Source organism: Equus asinus, chromosome 20, assembly GCF_041296235.1.
Source record: "Equus asinus isolate D_3611 breed Donkey chromosome 20, EquAss-T2T_v2, whole genome shotgun sequence".
Lineage (NCBI taxonomy): Eukaryota > Metazoa > Chordata > Mammalia > Perissodactyla > Equidae > Equus > Equus asinus.
The window spans coordinates 62877249-62897831 of NC_091809.1; the positions used below are offsets into that span (position 1 = coordinate 62877249).

Here is a 20583-nt window from a genome sequence, read left to right on the forward strand (position 1 = left end):
ACACAAAGCATCACATCTGCTTCATTGTGTTGGTTACAAGTGAATCACGAAGGGCAGTTCAGAGTCAAGAGGAAGAGACATAAACCACACTTCTCAATGGAAGAAGTGCCAAAGAATTTACAGACTTGTTTTATAACTGCCACAATTCCCCACTGGTGTTTGAGAAAGCTGGGTAGGGAGAGGTAAAGTACTTTCTAATGATTACACCATTTGTAAACAGAGGAGGATTTAAATCCGGGCAGTTCTGGTTCCGGAGGCCTCACTCTTAACCACTTTCCTGTGGTGTCACGTTTTACACAGTATTAACATAGTCTACATATCCACTCTGTGCTGTAATATGTCAGATTGATTTCTTTAGAATCATGTCCATTATTTATATTTCTTTTTGAAAAAAGAGCGTAGGCAATAAAATTGAGTGTGAAAATTCATTTAGCCCAGCTTCATTGTTTAAAGCAGGGGTAGGCAAACTATGACCTGTGGGCCAAATCTGGTCCATCGTGCATTTTGGTAAGTAAGATTTTATCGGAGCAAAACCCCGCTCATTTGTTTACGTGTTGTCTAGGGCTGCTTTTGAGCTTCAACGGCAGACTCCGGTGCTGGTGACCAAGACCATCTGCCCCCGAAAGCCCACAATCTTTATTAGTATTTCTGTAAGAAAGGAGTTTCCAATTCCTATAAAGGACCAGGAGTTAATGTATGAGAGAAAACAGACATTACAATAAGAAAAGTTAAATAACTAGCTGAATATTACTAAATCAGTTAGGGATTCATATTGTCTTTAAAGTGAACACTTATTTCCATTTTATAACATCAATACCTTCATTCTAGTGATATCTACATTCTGTCATATGATGAGTGACAGTATTGAATTAAAGAAATGCCATAAGCATTTGAAATTAACATGCATATGAAATTAAAAATAAAAAGAAATTCTTCCATTTGCACTTAAAATTTCTACTGAGCCTCAGATCCCTGATTTGTCAAATGGGATTTTTTATTCTTAATTAAGTATATTGATCTTTATAAATGTTAGACAAGAGGCCTTGAAGTGTTGACCTAGAAGAACAACACAACCACTGAGATACTGTCATGAGTATTTGAGGAAGAGGCTGGGATAAGGCTGAGAGAAAACTTAGACCTGCAGCCTCCAGGATTAGAAGTCGGTTCCATGTCTGAGGAAAGAATATTACTTGGAGAAAGTTAGATAACAATTCTAACAATTCATCAGAAGGCATGGAATAAAGTTGCATTTAGAAATCCTACTGTTACAAATGGCAGAGAAATGAACAATAACTAGATGAAAGAGATCAGCATATTTTAATTTGAATATTTCTGAGCCTCTCTTTAATGAGGTTCTTCCATAGATACTTGGACTACAGTTAAAGCATCAGAACTTGGACTTAATTATCTCATTTAATTCTTACCATAACCCTTTTACAATGATGTACTCCTCCTTATTTCCCAGATGAGGAACTGAGGTTGAGGAGATTCAAGCAATACATCAAAGAACCCAGAACTAGCAAGCAGCAGAATCAGAATTTGAATCCCGCTCTTCACGACTCAAAACCTGTGTACCATCTACTCAACTAACACTAAAAGAATCTCTGTTTCAGGAAACAGAAATTTGGTTATTCGGAATGCAGTTTCTCAGAAATAACATTATGTCTTGACATGTGTTAGTTTTATGCTAATACAAACCAAACAGACAAAAATAATAATAAACAAACAAACCCTCTACCCCAAAATATAGCTGCTAATCTTCCAATGTAATAATATTATTAAGCTTTTTTTCCCCGAATCAATCCTACCAACCACCTCAAAACCAATCAAGATCTCTGAGTTGGATCTCCATGAAAGGCAATATAATATAATTATTAAGAGGAGTGTATTATTCTACCACTTTCTAGTCTTGTGCCTGTAAGGATATTACTTAAGCTGGATTCTAAAATATATTTATCTCATACTGTTGTTTGGAGGGTTAAATCAGACAATGTACATAAACTGCTTGGCATAGAATTGTCAAATAGTTCTTAAGGAATTTGAGCTGTTGTTCTTATCAATATTATTGCTCTCTGGCACCTCAGGGAAGAGGGAAAGGCAATTTGGGCAACTTCAAGAGCAGTTTTGGAAGAAGGCTTTATCAGTAGAATTGAGAAACGATCAAGGCTAAGACTCCAGTTCCCAAGATCAGGGCTCCAGGCTTTCAAACATTTGCTGATGAAGGTTTCAGTGGCAAAGGAAATACATTCAAAGGAATGCTCAGACACTTGAGGATAATGTCCCAACTGTCATTGGTATCATTTATAGAATGTTCTATAAGTTGCTTTTCCAAAGGGAATAACTACCTAGTCCAAAGTGAAATTCCCAATTGAAAGCTTTCCAGTTTGTATATTTCCTCTTGGTGAGATAGTAGTTGATTTCATGATCTGCTTATATAATGCTCATTAAATATCTATTTCAATGCACAGTGTTCAACTTTATTAAATTATTATTTTTTTCATATTTCCTTGATCCATAGAGTTGACCCAAAAGAGGAGAAAACCTTTCGAACAGGAAAACATATTCTATTTTAGCCATGTTTGTTTAAAAGCAAGATTAAAAAATCTAGCAGTGATCACTCGGACAGGAAATATAAAATATGAGCCTGGAATATCTTATAGTGCCAGAAAGTAAGGAAATGCTAAGTAGAAAAAAAAAACCAATGATGGAGGTATGTCTATGTGTCATAGAAGCCAACTGAAAGAGCTCCCAATGGCCAACTGAAACAATGCAAGCAAAAAATAAATAATATAGTGTTGAATTAGAACTAAAAGTAGAAAAGAAATATCTCTGAGTCCATACTAGTTTAAGTAGATAATTGCATGAATAAATAAATGGGGAGAAGAGACAAATCTTACATGTGAAAGAATTTCAAATAGTGTGTGTAGGTACTCTGCCCTCAAGAAAGGGGAGCATAACTCTACTCCTTAAGTATGGGCTGCATATAGTGACTTCTTTCCAATGAGTACAGCATGGAAAAGGGGAGGAAATAATAACTTTACAGTGGAGAATTCTGACAACACTACCTCAGATCAAGGTTGACATCAACCTTAATAAGTCATGTTGACATTATGTACCTTTGATATGATATGATGAAAAAAGGACTTTAATTCTGTAGTCTTCCTCATCAAAATACATAATAACTGTCTAATCATAAGATAAACATCAGATACATTTCAAGTGAAGGACACCATACAAAATAACAGACCAATATAGTTAGTACTTGTCAAAACTATCAAGATCATCAAAACCAAGGGAAGTCTGGGAAATTGTCATAGCTAAGAAGAGCCTAAAGAGACAGGATAAGTAAATATAATGTGGTACCCTAGAAGGAATCCTGCAGCAGAAAAAGGAAATTAGGCCAAAACTAACAGAATCTGAATACACTATGGACTTTAGTTAATAATAATATATCAATATTGATTCATGAATTGTAGCAAATATACCATACAAATGTAAGATGTTAATATTAGGGAAATCAGGGTACAGTCTTTATGGAAACTCCCTGTAGTACCTTTGCAATATTCTGTATAGCTAAAACTATTCTAAAAAATAAAGTTTATTTAAAAGAAAACCTATGGATTGTTCATTGTATCTTTTCACAGAAATCCACAGATTCAAGTCATTGGTTTTCCTGAACTTTAATTATAGTGAAGATGACATGTTTGTGGTGCTGAGGCTATTTCTAGTAAGAAATATTTAGAGTAACATCTTGTAAATACTGCAACATAGTGTCTTAAGAAGAAACTTGCCACATAAATCAAATTATAACAGCATAATAGTAAACAGACTTGGCCACTTGACCAAACTTCTGAAACACGCAAAACCACACACTTTAGACAGACTTTTATCCATAGAGAAACACCTACCTCTGTTTAATTCATGATAAAATATAGGTGATATATTATTAATTCGTTGCATATAATATTCATATAGGATAGAGTCTACTAGCTATTGTATGTCATTTATTATTTGTAATGCCTCATATTAAAGTGCTGAAATGCTCATTTTTTTGGAAGTGCCATAGGGAAGAACATTATAATGAAAACATTCTTCATTTTGCAAAATACATTTCTGATTTTACTCCTATTGTGCAATTGATCCAAGTTATGAAAGTCAATTTGAATTGTCAATCACTGTCTGGGCATGATTTAAATGATGGATTTTGCTTAGAATAGAATAGACTAAGTTTTGTTTCAAAGAAGAGTTCTCTCCTTCAAATTTTATAAATATTACAACTTTACAAGAGAACTTTGTCATCACAGAAAAATATGACAGTATTCTTTCAATTACAAAAATGTATATGCCGTTGGAAGACACTGGTTATTTTTGTTGGAGTGGAAATAACATTTCATTACTTTCTTATAGTAAAAGCAATTTGAATCATTCCTTTCCACTGAGAGAACGAGACAAAAATGAGCCTTTTAAAAATCCGTGTTGATAATTAAGCATGCAAACAGGTATGCGCAATTATTGCAAGCTATTTCATGTGCCAGAAAGTAGAATATTTCAAAACTGAATGAAGGGGAAACTTTTAAAATATTAATATCTTCAGGGCATGTATATACACATGTGTATTATTATGAAATAATAAAAATTTTAATTATCCTTCTTATCCTGGAGCATCATATAGATTCATATTTTGCCTTTTTTTCCCCCTATTTAACACTTCCAATGCTATTGCTTCTAAAATTAAAGTCTCCATTGGTTACTTTGTAATTGTGTTTTTTCCTTCGATTTAGTATCAAAGAGGAGCTATGCAGGGGGAGGTCCCATTCAGCGTTCAAGTCTGCAGTTTACACTTATTGGTGTAGAAACATGGGACCAATGGTCCAGCATCAACCTTTTCTTCTGGAAACGACCTTTCTCTGCCCGTACTCTAATAACTCTGGATGAAGTCAGCATATTCTTACAACCCCACTCCTTGACCTCCAGTTGAAGAAGGTGAGTCAAAGATGAGCACTTGAAAAGTAAGTTCAATGAGTCCCTCCCAGGGATTTCTGGTCTTGTGACTAAAAGAGTTTGTCTCTCTCCACCAACTGAACCTGCAATATACAGAACACAGGAGTTATGCTTGCCATGTTGTAGGAAAAGGTATCCTACAGGCAGAGGGTAGGGAATCTAGCACAGAGAGTGGAGATAAGAGACACACTCAAAACACTCAATTAGCGAGTCCTGGTTGGCCCTAAGGCTCAGCTGCACACATCTCTTTAGCAGACACTATTGGTTCCCAACAAGATCCCCTCAGGTCCTTTTTTCCCCAGTTCTGAGTGCTCATCCTTCAGCTTGTGCCTTCCTGCTAATTGCTCATACCTGCAACCGGCTTCAGAGAATTGTCATTGGCCTCTGGAGCCTCCCGACCATTTGGATAGCTTCAAGAAAACAGTTACAGCAGATGGTGCCTGCTGTAGTCAATTCCTTACTGATCTCGGGGTGCAAGAGCTCACTCCTCTGGAGGGATGGGAAACAAACTCTGTGCTGGAATTTATACTTCAGAGCTCCCTGAAGGTTCAGTCTGGGCCTGGGCTTCACCTGAAATCACACTTTGGATGAACTTCCTCTCTGTCCTCCTTTCTCCCTTTCCTAATTGGTTTCTCCCTTTCCTAATTGGTTTCTCCCTTTCCTAATTGGTTTCTCCTTTTCCTAATTGGTTTCTCCATTTCCTAATTGGTTTCTCCTAGAAGTGTCTCATAAATTGCTTGTAGCCAAATCCCTGGCTCAGGATTTGCTTCTGAGAGAACAGGACTTAAGATACAGTTTTTCCACCTGTCTGGTTGCTCTGAGTTTGTTCATGGTCTTTCAGTGGATTCCTTTTCACTTAAATTAATTTACATTGAGTTTCTATCACTTGCTTCCAAGGAAATTTTAAGCACAGCAAATCCTGCTAAAATACTGTAAGTGGAGTTTAAAATAACCAAGTGTGATGAATGTTGGGGACAGGGGTTGCATTATTCTGTAATTAATGAAAGAATCTCCATCAACCTGTTTCACTGGACCAGAGTAAACAGTAATAGCCAAATTTGGGCTATTTCAAATGCTGCTGTAATGGATTTTCACTTTAACATTGATAATGAACACTCCTCCCACCCAATTTATATCACAAGGAAAGGCATTCTGGAGTATTTCATTTTCAGAGATGAACTACTAGGTAATCATGAATATGTTTGGAATTCAGATGATGGTGTAAAATATCTCTCATTGAATGATATTTTATGTATATGGAGTCACCACAAAATTGGGTGAGCAGGTACCACTGCCATCAGCCATTAACTAGAGGGTTGCAAGATTTTTTTTTATTGACATTTTTATAAACATTTGTTTATAACATTATATAAATTTTAGGTGCACATCGTTATATTTTGACTTCTGTGTTGACTATGTCATGTCCATCACCAAAAGTCTTGTTGCCCTCCGTCACCATACACATGTCCCTCTGAGTGTTCCCTCTTCTCCACATTATCTCCAACATTTGTTATTTCTTGTCTTTTGAATCATAGCCATTCTGACAGGCACGAAGTGATATCTCATTGTGGTTTTGATTTGCATTTTCCTAATAATTAGTCATGTTGAACATCTTTTCATGTGCCTGTTGGCAATCTGTATATCTTCTTAGGAAAAATATCTGTTCATATCCTTTGTTCACTTTTTTTGTTTGTGAGGAAGATTTGCCCTAAGCTAAAGTCCTTTGTCAATCCTCCTCTTTTTTTGCTTGAGGATTATCCCTGAGCTAACATCTGTGCCAATCATCCTCTGCTTTCTATGTGGGATGCCTCCACAGCATGGCTGATGAGTGGAGTGGGTCCACACCCAGGATCCAAGCCTGCAGACCCCAAGCCACTGAAGTGGAAGATGCAGAATGTTAATCACTCTGCCACAGGACCAGCCCCCTCTGCTCATTTTTTGATTGTTTTTTTTGTTGTTGTTGTTGAATTGTATGAGTTCTTTATACATTTGGGATATTAACCCTTTATTGCATATATGACTTGCAAATATCTTCTCCTAATTGGTAGATTGTCTTTTTGTTTCATTGATGATTTTTTTTTTTGATGTGCAGAAGATTTTTAGTTTGATGTAGTCTCATTTCTTCATCTTTTCTTTTGTTTCTCTTGCTTGAGGAGACACCATATTTGAAAAGATATACCAAGACTGATGTCAAAGAGCCTACTGCCTATGTTATATTTTAGGACTTTTATTATTTCAGTTCTTATATTCAAGTCTTTAATCCATTTTGAGTTAATTTTTGTGTATGGAGAAAGATAACGGTCTACTTTCATTCTTTTGCATGTAGCTGTTCAGTTTTCCCAACACCATTTATTGAAGAGACTTTCCTTTCTTCATTGTATGTTCCTTTGTCACAAATTAGGAGGCCGTAAATGTGTGAGTTATTTCTGGGCTTTCAAGTGTATTCTGTTGATCGGTGTGTCTGTTTTTATGCTAGTACCATGCTGTCTTGATTTTTTCTATTGTCTTTTTAGTCACTATTTCATTTATTTCCACTCAAATTTTTATTATTTCCTTCCTTCTACTGACTTTGGGCTTTGTTTGTTCTTTTTCTAGTACTTTTAGGTGTGATGTTAGATTGCTTACTTGAGATTTTTCTTTTTTCTTGAGGTAGGCCTGTATTGCTCTATACGTCCCTCTTAGTACTATTTTTGCTGCATCCCACAGATTTTGGTACACTGTATTTTCATTTTCATTTGTCTTCAGGTATTTCTTTGATTTCCCTTTTGATTTCTTAATTTATCCCACAGTTGTTCAGGACCTTGTTGTTTAGTCTCCATAACTGTGACTTTTCCAACTTTTTTCTTGTAGTTGATTTCTAGTTTCATAGTATTGGAGTTGGAAAAGATGCTTGATATGATTTCAATCTTTTTAAATTTATTGAGACTTGATTTGTTTTCCAACATACAACTATCTTTAAGAATGTTCCATGTGCACTTGAGAAGAATGTATATTATGCTACTTATGGATAGAATGTTCTGTATGTATCCATCAAGTCCATCTAGTCTATTGTTTCATTTAAGGCCAATGTTTCCTTGTTGACTCTCTGTTTGTATAATTTATCCATTGTTGTAAGTGGAGTATTAAAGTACCCTACTGTTATTGTGTTGCTGTTAATTTCTACCTTTAGGTCTGTTAAGAGTTGCTTTATATACTTTAGTACTCCTGTGGTAGGTGCATATATACTAATAAATGTTATGTCTTCTTGATGATTTATCCTGTTTATCATTATATAATGTCCATCTTTTCTCTTATTGTCTTTGGCTTGAAGTCTATTTTGTCTGATATAAGTATGGCTATACCCACTTTCTTTTGGTTGCCATTTGCTTGGAGTATCATCTTCCATCCCTTCACTTTAAAACCATGTTTGTGTTAGAGCTGAGATGGGTCTCCTGGAGGCAGCATATTATTGGATCTTGTTTTTTAATCTATCCAGACACTCTGTGTCTTTTGATTGGTGAATTCAATCCATTTACATTTAGGGTGATTAGTGATATATGAACACTCAATACTGTCATTTTATCTTTTGTTTTCTGGTTGCTCTATATTTACATTATTTCTTTTTCCTCCTGTTTCTCTCAGTTGTTTCAGCTTGGTAGTTCCCATGATATGTTTCTCAGATTCCTCTTTTTTTGTTTCATGACTCTGCTCTGCATTTTTGTTTTGTGGTTACCATGACGTTTGTATAAAAGACCTCATAGATGAGATATTCCTTTTTCTTCTGACAGTATCTTATCTTCATTTGCCTATGTAGGTTCCATCCTTCTCCTCTTTCCCTTCTATGTCTTTGTTTTCCCAAATTATCCCTTTTTGTATTCTGAGTTTGTTACCAAATTGAAATGGTTATAAGCACTTTTAATGCTTTCCTTCCTTTTAACCTCTATGTTATAATTAAGTGTTTACTAACCTGTTCCGATACAGAGTTGAAACTTTCTGATTCTATCTGACTATTTATCACGTTATTTAAAGCTTCGTATACCTTTGCCTTTTCATTTCAGGTAGGAGAGCTCTTTTCAAGATGTTTTGTAAGGCAAGTCTAGTGGTGATGAACTCCCTCAGCTTTTGTTTGTCCTGGACAACCTTTATTTCTCCTTTGTATTTGAAAGATAACGTTGTTGAATAGAGTATTCTTGGCTGACAGTTTTTATCTTTCAATATTTTGAGTATATCATTACACTCTCTCTTGGCCTGTAGAGTTTCTGCTGAGAAATTTTCTGATAGCTTAACGGAAGTTCCTTGGTAAGTTATATTTTTTCTCTCTGGCTGCCCTTAATATTCTTTCTTTGTCGTTGACTTTTGACAGTTTTAATATAAGGTGTCTCAGATAAGGTCTTTTTACATTGATATAATTAGGTGCTCTATTAGCTTCATAGACTTGTATATCTACTTCCTCCCCCAGGTTTAAGAAGTTATCTGCTATTATCTCTTTAGGTATGCTTTCTGCTCCCTTTATGTTACTTTTCCTAACTGGATGGGGTATTTTTGTAGGATTTCTCCATTTTTAAAAAATCTTAGTTCTCTCTCCTCTTCCACCTGAATCATTTCTAGATTTCTTTCTTCAAGCTTGTCAATTCTCTCTTCCACATGGCTGTTCTATTTTCAATGCTTTCTACTTTATTCTTCACCTCATTTATTGAGTTTTTCAGCTCCAGATTTTCTGTTTGGTTCATTTTCAGAGTTTCAATTTCTTTAGTGAAGTGCTCTTTCTGTTCATTAATTTTATCCCTGAGCTCATTGAACTGTCTTTCTGAGTTTTCCTGTAGCTCATTGAATTTCTTCATGACAGTTGTTTTGAATTCTCTGTCAGTTAGATTACAATCTTCCATGAATTCAAGTTTGGTTTCTGGAGAATTGTCATTTTACTTTTGTGATATTGTGTTACTGTGTTTTTTTCATGGTGTTTGATGAGTTGTTCCTCTGCTGGCACATTTATAGTAGAAAACACCTTTCTTATTTAGGCGAGGCTTTGTTTACTTTGATTCTGAGCTGCTTCTGATTTTATTTGAGCATCCCCCTTTCCATCCTTCACTGCTTCTGCCAGAGGTGTCTTCAGTACCCTCATTGTGCTGCTTGTTCCTCTGAAGCTGCTGGTGCCTTGCAGCATATGGTATCATTGCAGTCACAGGCATTGCCACCAGGATCACCAGGCTGGCAAGCAATTCTGCTGCTTCTGGGGTTGCCTGGGTTGTGGGTTCCCCTACTGAGATCATGGGCACCTCTGCCATGTCCAAGTTTGTTGGGTCTTCAGGTGCCATTGCTGTGAGTCAGGGGGCCCGAACTGTAGGCACCACTGTGGTGGGGACTGGGTTTGTGGACTCTGCTGCACTGTTACCAGGCTCTCCCCAGCTGCTACTTGTATTACCTGCACTGCTACTGCCAAGTTTTCTGGGGGTGTTGGCATTGATGCTGCCTGGGGTACTGAGTTAGAAGGTGTCACCACCACTGCAGAGCAGGCCAGGTTGAAGGTGCCACTGCCACTTCCACTTCCATGGGGGGAGGAGTACCTGGATGGTGGGCACTGCTGCAGTTCCTGGAGCCTCTTCTTGTGTGCCGCAGCACTTCCTGGAGTTTCAGGTCACAGGCAACAACTGCCAATGCTGAGGAGGAGAAGGGGCTCCGTTTTGAATGCTTCTGCAGTTCTAGGAGCCTCTAGTCTCAGATGCCTGTGCTTCTTGGAACCTCAGGTCACAGACACTGCTGCTGCTGCTAGGGGTACTGGGGTCTTGCATGCAGCACCTGCTGCTGGGAGGGTCAGGGTTGAAGGTGCTACTACTGGAGGAGGGAAAGGGGCCTAGGCCACAGGTACCACTGTGGTTCCTGGAGCCTCTAGTCACAGGTGCCACAGTGATTTCTGAAGCCTCTGGGAGTGTGGGCTACCTTGGTTCCTGAGACCTCTATTGTGGGTATTACCACAGTTTCTGGAGCCTCTGGTCTTGAAAGCTGCTTCTGCTGCTCCCCTGGCTCCACTGCCTCCATATGGTCCAGTCCAACCACCTTCAGATGTGTAGATGTATGGATCTCTCAGGATTCTGATGTGCCATGCAGAGAATCCTTTGTGGTTCTATGGATGTCCTACTGGTTACAACTAAGAGGGGAGAGACAAAGGGAGGAACTCACCCAGCCCTGGTGCTGACCAGTTGTAAAGATTAAATGAAAGAATGCATGTGAATATCTGGTATATGGCATGCAACCAATAAATGTTTGTTCATTCCTCTTCTATCCTTTCTTCTCTGCTTTATGTGATCATTTATTAGGATCATCTTTTTCCATTGATAAATATATGTTGAAATTCTATCTTATTCTTTTACCTTTAAAAACATAGGAATTTTTTTTGGAGGGGGAGGGGTGCTGGGAAAGATTCACCCTGAGGTAACATTTGTTGCTAATTTTCCTCTCTCTTTTTTTTCCCTCCCCAAAGCCCCAGTACATAGCTGTATATTATAGCTGCAGGTCCTTCTAGTTCTTCTATGTGAGCCACCGGCACAGCATGGCTACTGACAGATGAATGGTGTGGTTCTGCCTCTGGGAACTGAACCCAGGCTGCTGAAATGGATCACACTGCACTTCAACCACTTGGCCATCAGAGTTGGCTCGAAACACAGGGATTTTTTTGACACAAAAATAACCTGAAGTACATAATTTCTATTCTTTTTCAGTTTTCTTTTTCCTTCAGAGAATTATTACTTTAACATTTTCTTGTCAAAATTGGGGAAATCATCTAAGTTTGCCAACATAGTTGTTTGGTTTTCTCTTTAATTTCAATGAATCGTTCTCAAACATTAGCATATATTAGAATCATCTGGAGGACTGATTAAAACATAAATTACTGGGCCTTAACTCCAAGTTTGTCCTCCTCCTCCTTTCTCTAAGTAACAGTAGAACTTCTCCATTCTTTATTAAAGAAGTGAACACACTATTGACATGCTTATATGAAAACCTTTATTTTCTTAAATTATAATTGCTATAAAAAGTACTTCTTATATTATAATGTTCTCAATAATCGTTTGCCAAGTGAGTGAAGAAACCAACTTCTTCACATTTTAGAAGCTACATATGTCCATATTTCTGCTTTTGGCTACTTCTTTAAGACAAGTGAAACAACATTTGTTTTTCTCTTTTCTTCATTCTGTATAAACCATTACATCATTTTTGCCAAATTATGAGAGCAGTCAAGTTTTTCACAGGTGTTCCCTGCTAAATTTCTGTCTCTCATATTTTTGCTCAACCTCTGTAATGTGTTCATGAATTTGAAGGTTATTTTGGATCAAATTTATTTTTATACTCTACAAGTAAATTACAGTCTCTAAGGTTTCTTTTTGAAGTGAGCTAGAGAAAATAATTTTTAAAAAGTGTCACAAATTAGTTTTTACAATTTGGTGTGTTTCTTTTCTTTTCTTTTTTTTTTTTTTTGCTTTTGTTTTTGTGGCTCTTTTCAGTTTAACAGCAAAAAAAAATCCATTAAGAAAATTCAGGTTATTCAATTTGAGACTTCAGTAAACTGGATGCAAGTGGATGAATTAAGTATATTTTGTGATTGTACGCTACTAAAATAATTGAACCTATACAATCATTAGCTTTGCCCCTTTTCTTTGTCCTAATTCAACTTAACAGCTATTTTTGGTATTCTATTTATTCCAGAGCTTCCAACCAGTAGTAGGCACCCACCACATTCAGGTCAAATACAATTTTGAAGGGTTTATCTCCAGGCTTTAACGTCTATAGCTCCAGATATATTGTTTTTTAGTTCTAGCTGTTATGTTTCCTCTTACTCCAAATTTTCGCAGCCTATATTAATCAGCAGGTGTTTGTTGAATACATTCTAATTATTTAACAGCATCCTACAAATGGAAACAGCTTTGAGATTATACACAGATAGACATGAATTTAAATTTTAACTTCATAGCTTATTAGTTATGTGACCTGAGTCAAATTAATCAAGCTCCCTGAAACTCTATCTATAGAATAGAAATAATCTACATGCCTCACTATGTCGCTGTGAGGATTAAGTAAGATATAGCATGTAAAATACTGAGCAGAGTACCTAGCACATGCCAAAAGTCATATAGCATCTTCCCCACCACAACCTGCATAATCATAAGTGACTTCTCTCTTCCTCTTCCTCATTCTCTTTAGGCTCTGATTGTCAATGTTGTTGTATATTGATCTGCATTCATGCAGTCTCATTATCAGCATATTTGTTGCCTTGCCCACTAAATATGCTCCATCTGCCACTGTGTTCATATAGCCCTTAAAATTCGTTTGATCACAAGTTCTGCCATCTCATTATGGTGGGCTTTTATTTTATTTTGCTGTATAAACTAAACTTTAGAGATCATGTAATTTATGATCTTTATTAAAAAAATTGCCAATGAAAAGAATATTTATTAGTAAAAAACCCAATTTAGAAATACTTTGGTAAAATAAACTGCATTCTGTTTAAAACATGGAATAGAAAATGTAAAATAACCATGTGGTTTTATCTGAAGCTTTAAGAATAGAAAATATTTTCCTCACAGACAATATAAAAATGAAACAAAAGAGAATAATAACAATCATTGTAATAGCTTATTGGCCACCAATGTAATTTAAATAGAGACAGGAAAGTATGAAAATTTTGGTGTAATTTATTTTTTCACAAGTTAGAATGTCTTTTGACATAATTTTTATATAGTATTATTTACCTAGAATAACAGGAAATACTTACTAATTTATCTAAGATGTACAAGGTACAGTTTTAGTTCATGAACACACACACACAAAATAAATCTATTTATATGACAGAAATTTGACAAGAATCAGGATAACCACAAGTAATCAGAATGTTACTCTATTCCATTGAAAAACAAAATTGCTTTTGGGCCTAGAACCACTTTTGATATCCTGCATCCTGGTAGAGCTATCTTTATTGATCATTTCCAAATATTTAATAAACCTTGCATTATTGGATTAAATTTAATTTGTTTGTAATGTATTATACTTTAGAGATATGGATTGTATTATACTTTAGAGATTCCTGTCTTAATAGTTTATCTAAAAGTTTTGCGTTGATGTTAATGACAGTTTGACCTGTAATTTTCTTTCTTGTCAAAGTCTCTGCGAGGTCTTGCAGCACAGCTAAATTTTCTTAACAATATAATTTGGAAAATGTTCTCTTTTTTTAAGTTCTATGCTTGTTGCTATTTCCTCCTTTAATATTTTTTGGAATTTAGAGTTGAAGACATCTAGGCCTTCAGTTTTGTGTTTTTAATGAGACTATGTTAGTGATATGAATCAATTTTTGAAAAAGACAAAATTTTCAGAATTTTAAATTTGTTTTCTCTTTTTTTGTAAATTTCTTCAGTTGCCCTATTTTTTCAAATTTATTGGGCTAAAGGTTTTTACTGGAACTTCTTGTAAATGATTTAAAATAGCAAGAATAATTTTTAAAATGAGCAAAGTTGGGAGACTTAGTCTACATAATTTCATGACTTACACTAGAGTGTCCGTAATCAAGAGAGTGCAGTAGAAGCCTTAACAGAGATGATGCTATGAACGGAACAGAAAATATACAAGAAATATCACAACACCAAAGTGAGACAATTTAAAAGGTGAAAGGAAAGACTTTTCAACAAAAAACACTGGATATCAGTGTAAAAAGATGTGTCTCAATCTCTATTGTATACCACTTACACAAATTGTTTTGAGATATAAATCTGTTAGAGGAAAGCATAAGAAAATTCCACTGCTTTGAGGTGGTACACTTATCTTAGAGGAGGTACATAAAACTCTAAGGCTAAAATTCAAAAATTGATATATTACACTCCATCAAAATGATAAACCTATTAAAAATTGCCATTTAGAAAATAAGAGAAGCCACTGACTGTAATCAAATATATGTGATATTTCTAACCCAGGACTTGTATCTATAGTAATTGTAAATTGTAAGGAAAAACAATCATTATAAATGAGTGTATTAGAGTTTTGCAAACAAAGAAGACCAATAGGACATATATATATATGGAGAGAGGGAGAGACAGAGACAGACAAATATTTATTATATGATATTAACTCATGTGATAACAGAGGCTGAGAGGTCCCAGTCTGCTGTCTGCAAGCTGGAGACTCAGAGAAGACTGTGGTGTGGTTTAAAGACCTGAGAGCCAGAGAGCTGAGAGCAGGAGAAGATCGATATCTCAACTCAAGCAGTCAGGCAGAAAGCGAATTCAAGGTTCCTCTGCCTTCTTGCTCAATTCAAGCCCTCAGTGGATTAGTTGATGCCCGCCCACATTGGGGAGGGCCATCTGCTTTACTCAGTTCAACAATTCAAATACTAATTTATTCTGGAATCGCCCTCATAGACACATCCAGAAATAATGTTTAAGCAGATATCTGAGCATTGCAGTGGCCCAGTCAAGTTAACACATAAAATTAGCCATCACAAAGGGCAATCTACTTTAACAGATTCTTCACTGAAAAAGATGTCCTATGGCTAATCAGTCATTAAATTTGCTCTCCATCATTAGTTATCTGGGAAATTCCAATTAAAACTACACTACAACGAGATGACACTACACATTCTCTGGAATGACTAAAGTTGAAAAGCTTGATAACACCAAATATTGATGAGGTTGTCAAGAAGCTGGAACTCTCATACAATTTTGATGCAAATAAAAGATGCTGCAATCACTTTACAAAACTGACAATTTTTAAAAGTTAAACATACGCTTTTTCTATGATCCAGCAATTTCTCTTTGTCCAAGAGAAATGAAAATATCAGAGGATGACTTTCTAAGATGTTTGTAGTAGCTTTATTCATAAAAATCCCAAACTGAAAGCAACCTGTAACTTCACAAGCAGGAGAATGGTGAAACATATTGTCATAGTCATACAGTGGGGAACTACTCACCCATAAAAGGGAATGAGCTACTGAGTGGTCCACAAACAATGTGAACTAAATCAATAGCATGTGTTAAGCAAAAAAAGCCAGGCACTAAAAATACCTATCATAAGATTCACATGAAGTTTATAGTAAGGTAAAGAACAGGCAAACATAATCTGTATTTACAGAAATTAGGGTTCTGGTTGCCTATGAGGGAAGGAAATTCATTGTAAGATTGCACAAGGGGCCATTCTGGGTTGATGAAAGTGTTCTATTTAGTGATTTGGGTTGAGGTTACATGGTATATACATTTACCAAAACTCACTTAAGATATGGGCACTTCATTGCATTTAAAATTTGTCTCAGGGAAACCCAAAAATAATAAGACAAATAAATTAGGTATCATAATTATTCCATCTTATTAATGAGGAAACTAAGACATTGAGAATTTAAACCGCTTATTCAAGCTCACTTACCTATAAATGATAGAGCCAGTATCAAATCCAGATAATTCCTCACAGAGGTATTTGACTCACAGGCTTTAAGGAAACTTCTAAGGCAGAGATATTTAAGGTTCTTCAGTATCATAGAATGCAGAATTTTGCTACCTTTTTTTCACCCCTTGATGTGTAAAGAACCATTCACCTCAATTTCTAAGAAAATAGCATTTGCTTGTCTATAAACTTGAGTGGCCATTTAATTCATCGTCTTAATCAGGACATTTTTAAGAGTGAAAGGAATCCCACCAATCATTATCTAGGTTAACAGGTGTAATTTTGGGTTGCTGTCTGCAAAACAGGACATATGACCATCACATCATTAAGGAGTGTTTTTATTTTAGAAACACACACACACAAACACACTATGCCCTCCTGCCATCCTGAGAGATTGGAATGATTCAAGTCTTAGAAAAACAAAAGGCTTACTCACCCTTGAGTAAGAGTGAGGGCACATCATACATAGTTTATGAATATTAGCTTCTCAGTGAGAGTAAAAGGAAATCTGATACTGCTCTTCTTAAAAATGGAAAGCTTCATTTTAAATATGATATGCTGCCCCAACTAGTACAAAAACAAAATTCATTGAGCCCCTTATGCGGCAGAGATTGCACTAAGCTCTGAAATCTCAAAGATAAATAAAATTTTCTTCTTCCTTCATTTTGTGATCACTATTTCTTTTTTTTTTTTTTACTTTTTTTTTTTTGAGGAAGTTTAGCCCTGAACTAACTGCTGCCAATCCTCCTCTTTTTGCTGAGGAAGACTGGCCCTGAGCTAACATCCGTGCCCATCTTCCTCTACTGTATATGTGGGATGCCTACTACAGCATGGCATGCCAAGAGGTGTCATGTCTGTACCTGGGATCTGAACTGATGAACCCCAGGCCACAGAAGCGGAACATGCGCAGTTAACCACTGAGCCACCAGGCCAGCCCCATGTGATCACTATTTCTAAAACAGTTAAATTATAACAATAAAAAATATGCCCAAGCGAGGGTTTAGCATTTAGCGTACTGTTATAGGCTGAATTGTGTCCCTTCTTCCCCCTTGCCCACCAAAATTCATTTGTTGAAGTCCTAACTCCACTTCAGAATATGACCATATTTGGAGATAGGGTCTTTACGGTGGTGATTAAAACAAAAGGAATTTTGTTCGGGTGGGTCCTAATCGAATATAACTGATGTCCTCATGCAAAGAGAAGATTTGGACACAGACACATACACAGGGAAGAAGATGTGAAGACACAGAGAGAAGATGCCCAACTACAAGCCTAGGAGAGGGGCCTGAAACAGACCCTTCCCTCACGACCCTCAGAAGGAACCAATCCTACTGATAGTTTGATCTTGAACTGCCAGCCTCCAGAACTGTGAGAAAATAAATTCTATTGTTTGGGTCACCCAGCCTGTGGTCCTTTGTTACAGCAGCCCTAGCAAACTAATACACATACAAAGTGCATGTCAAGAGTAATTAATTTCCTTGGTTTAGATTCTGTTTTAAAATAGGCTCACTATTTAATATCTTAAATGTTAAACCAGTAATTACATACACATGTGCACACACACACACCCATATACATTCCCCAAACTATACAGAAATGATCAAAATAAAAACTAGCAAGATTCCATTGCCTTTCATTAGAGAAACACTATTGAAATTTTCATGTATATCCTTCTAGAGACAGATTCTTTTAATACAAGAACATTTGTTTAAATAATAATACAGATAAAGATGATAGTGTTGATAATGATGACTGATTTTTATTAACTGCTTACAATGTTACAGGCAGTGTTCTGAATATACATATGCAATAACTTACGTAATCTTCAAAATAACCCATGAGGTAAATATTATTCTCATTTTATATTATATTAAATTTTTCATTTTACATTACAGATGGGGATCTGAGACCCAGAAAGAGTAAGAAATTTTTCTAAAGTCACAAAGATGGTATTTAAATCAAGAAAGTCAAGATTTCACAGCCCACATAGTATTCTTTCTAGCTCTTTGTATGTGATATACATATATACATCTGTATATATGTACATGTATATATTATATGTGCATATATATGTGTATGTATATATAATATACGTATAATAACAATATAAATTTTAAGGTATATATGCACATACATTTTAAAAATATAAACAAATGATTATATTATACAGAATCACATCAAATTCTGCTTTGTTTTTACCACGTAATAAAGATATTTCTACATCAGCACACTGAATTTTACTTTATTTCTAAAAATATTGCATAGGATTTCATAGTTTATATGTATCATATTTTATTTGAACCTTCTCCAAATTGATGGTGATTTATGTTGATTTTAGTTTTTTCTTTTTTCCTGTTACAATCAGTGCTGTAATGAACAACATGAAATACGTCACCATTTTTTTCATTCTTTATTGAGTTTCTCTGTTGAAAATATCAATAGCACTGGAATTACTGGGTTAAGGGCATGTGCATAAAAGATTTGGATAGGTGCTGCCAAATCTCCCTTCAAAATCTCGAAGCAATTTAAAATCCTTCTACAGCATATGACAGTGTCTTTTCCCAAGGCGAAGGCTTTTAAATATTAAGTTTATGTATAGTTTTTCCACACAGAACAGATTTAAGTGGTTTACTGGGATCCCATAAAAGCCAATTTTTGAGAAGTATACTAAATTACACAGAACATCGGGGGTCTTGTTGATTACTTATAGTAACCCTATTATGAGAAGATTGTGCTGTAATTATTGCAATGTTAATTGCTTTTCTCCCTTTCTTGATTATCTTAAGAAAAATGTAGCTCTCATCTCCTTTCTTCATATGGCAAGTTAGCTCCAATATAACCCATGTTTAAATCAAATTCATAATCATGCCTCCTTTCTGGTATTATTATATTCCTTCTATAGGTAATTTTAATATGGATACAGATCTTCATTTTCTCCAGGAAATATATTTTGGCAGCACTAAGATCTTGAACCACCATACACTCATACTTTGATTTAATCTCCTCTGTCTTCATAACCTTGATCCCAGTGATTTCTTTCAGGATTCCTTATTGTTACCAAGACATACATTGAATTTGGTTGACCTCAACCATAATATTCCTTCCCTTTGGAATCCCAAGTCTTATTTTGTTTGGATATGCATATTTGCATATATGTACTTGATGACGTTTTCTCAGGAACTCTGGAATCTTTGTGAAAATGAAACAAACATAGCTATAAATGCAAGTCTGCAAGACTGACAGACTGTACTTGAATTGTGTTCAAGTTAATAGACAAAATATAAGTAGCAACACTGTTGAAGCAATGGTCTATGTTAATAACTGTTGTTTAATAATCAATGTGATAAAAAGTAGGAGTAGTCCACAGCTCCATGTGATCACTCTGTATCATTTCCAGCTGAGTGAGCTCCCAGACTGCAGAGTTGCAAACAACAGAGTAGATTATGCCCCATTTATTTCAATGAAGATTTATTGAATACCTATCTTGCAGAAGGCCCTCTGCAAAGTTTTGTGAGTAGATCTCCACCAGGATCCATAGCTTCCCTGCCTTCCTTCCAGCAAGGCTCTTACTACCAGATTATATGCACAATGAATAATTGTACATATAGACACTAAACTTTAAATGCATCAATCAAATTAGAGCAGAAATTCACATACAATGAAGAGAAATACGAAATAAGCAAAAGTAAGACTTTTTTCTTCTATGCCATAGACTATTTGTTGAACCACTATTTTCTCTCAAAAATGATATCTCTGGGGCCAGCCCCGTGACATAGTGGTTAGGTTCTCATGCTCCACTTCTGCACCTGGGGTTTGCGAGTTCAGATCCCGGGTGGGGACCTATACACTGCTCATCAAGCCATGCTGTGGCAGTGTCGCACGAATAAAATAGAGGAAGATTGGCAGAGACGTTAGCTCGGGGTCAGTCTTCCTCCTCCTCAAAAAAAAGAGATATCCTTATTTTGATCCAATTCAGTCCATATTAAAAAACGTAACAACCAAATAATCCATTGAATACCTATTTATTGACCTCTTCCTCAATAAATGCACAACAGGCACTGTTCTTGGTGCTAGGAATTCAGTGGTAAACAAAATATTGTGCTCTTAGGATGATGTAGGGGAGATAGATAAGGAAATTAAAAATAAATAAAATGTCAAGTGGTGACATATTATATGGAGAAAAACATTGCC

The 20583-nt window shown here is 35.8% G+C and overlaps 1 long non-coding RNA gene across 1 annotated transcript in view; it reads left to right on the forward strand.

The window, feature by feature from the left end:
• LOC139041111 (uncharacterized) overlaps positions 1 to 15764 on the forward strand; it is a 118982-nt gene extending 103218 nt beyond the window's left edge. The window contains exons 4-5 of the long non-coding RNA XR_011495714.1: positions 4782 to 4983; positions 11459 to 15764. This is a non-coding gene — a long non-coding RNA (uncharacterized lncRNA). The remainder of the gene's footprint in view (positions 1 to 4781; positions 4984 to 11458) is intronic.
• Positions 15765 to 20583: the final 4819 nt, after the last annotated feature.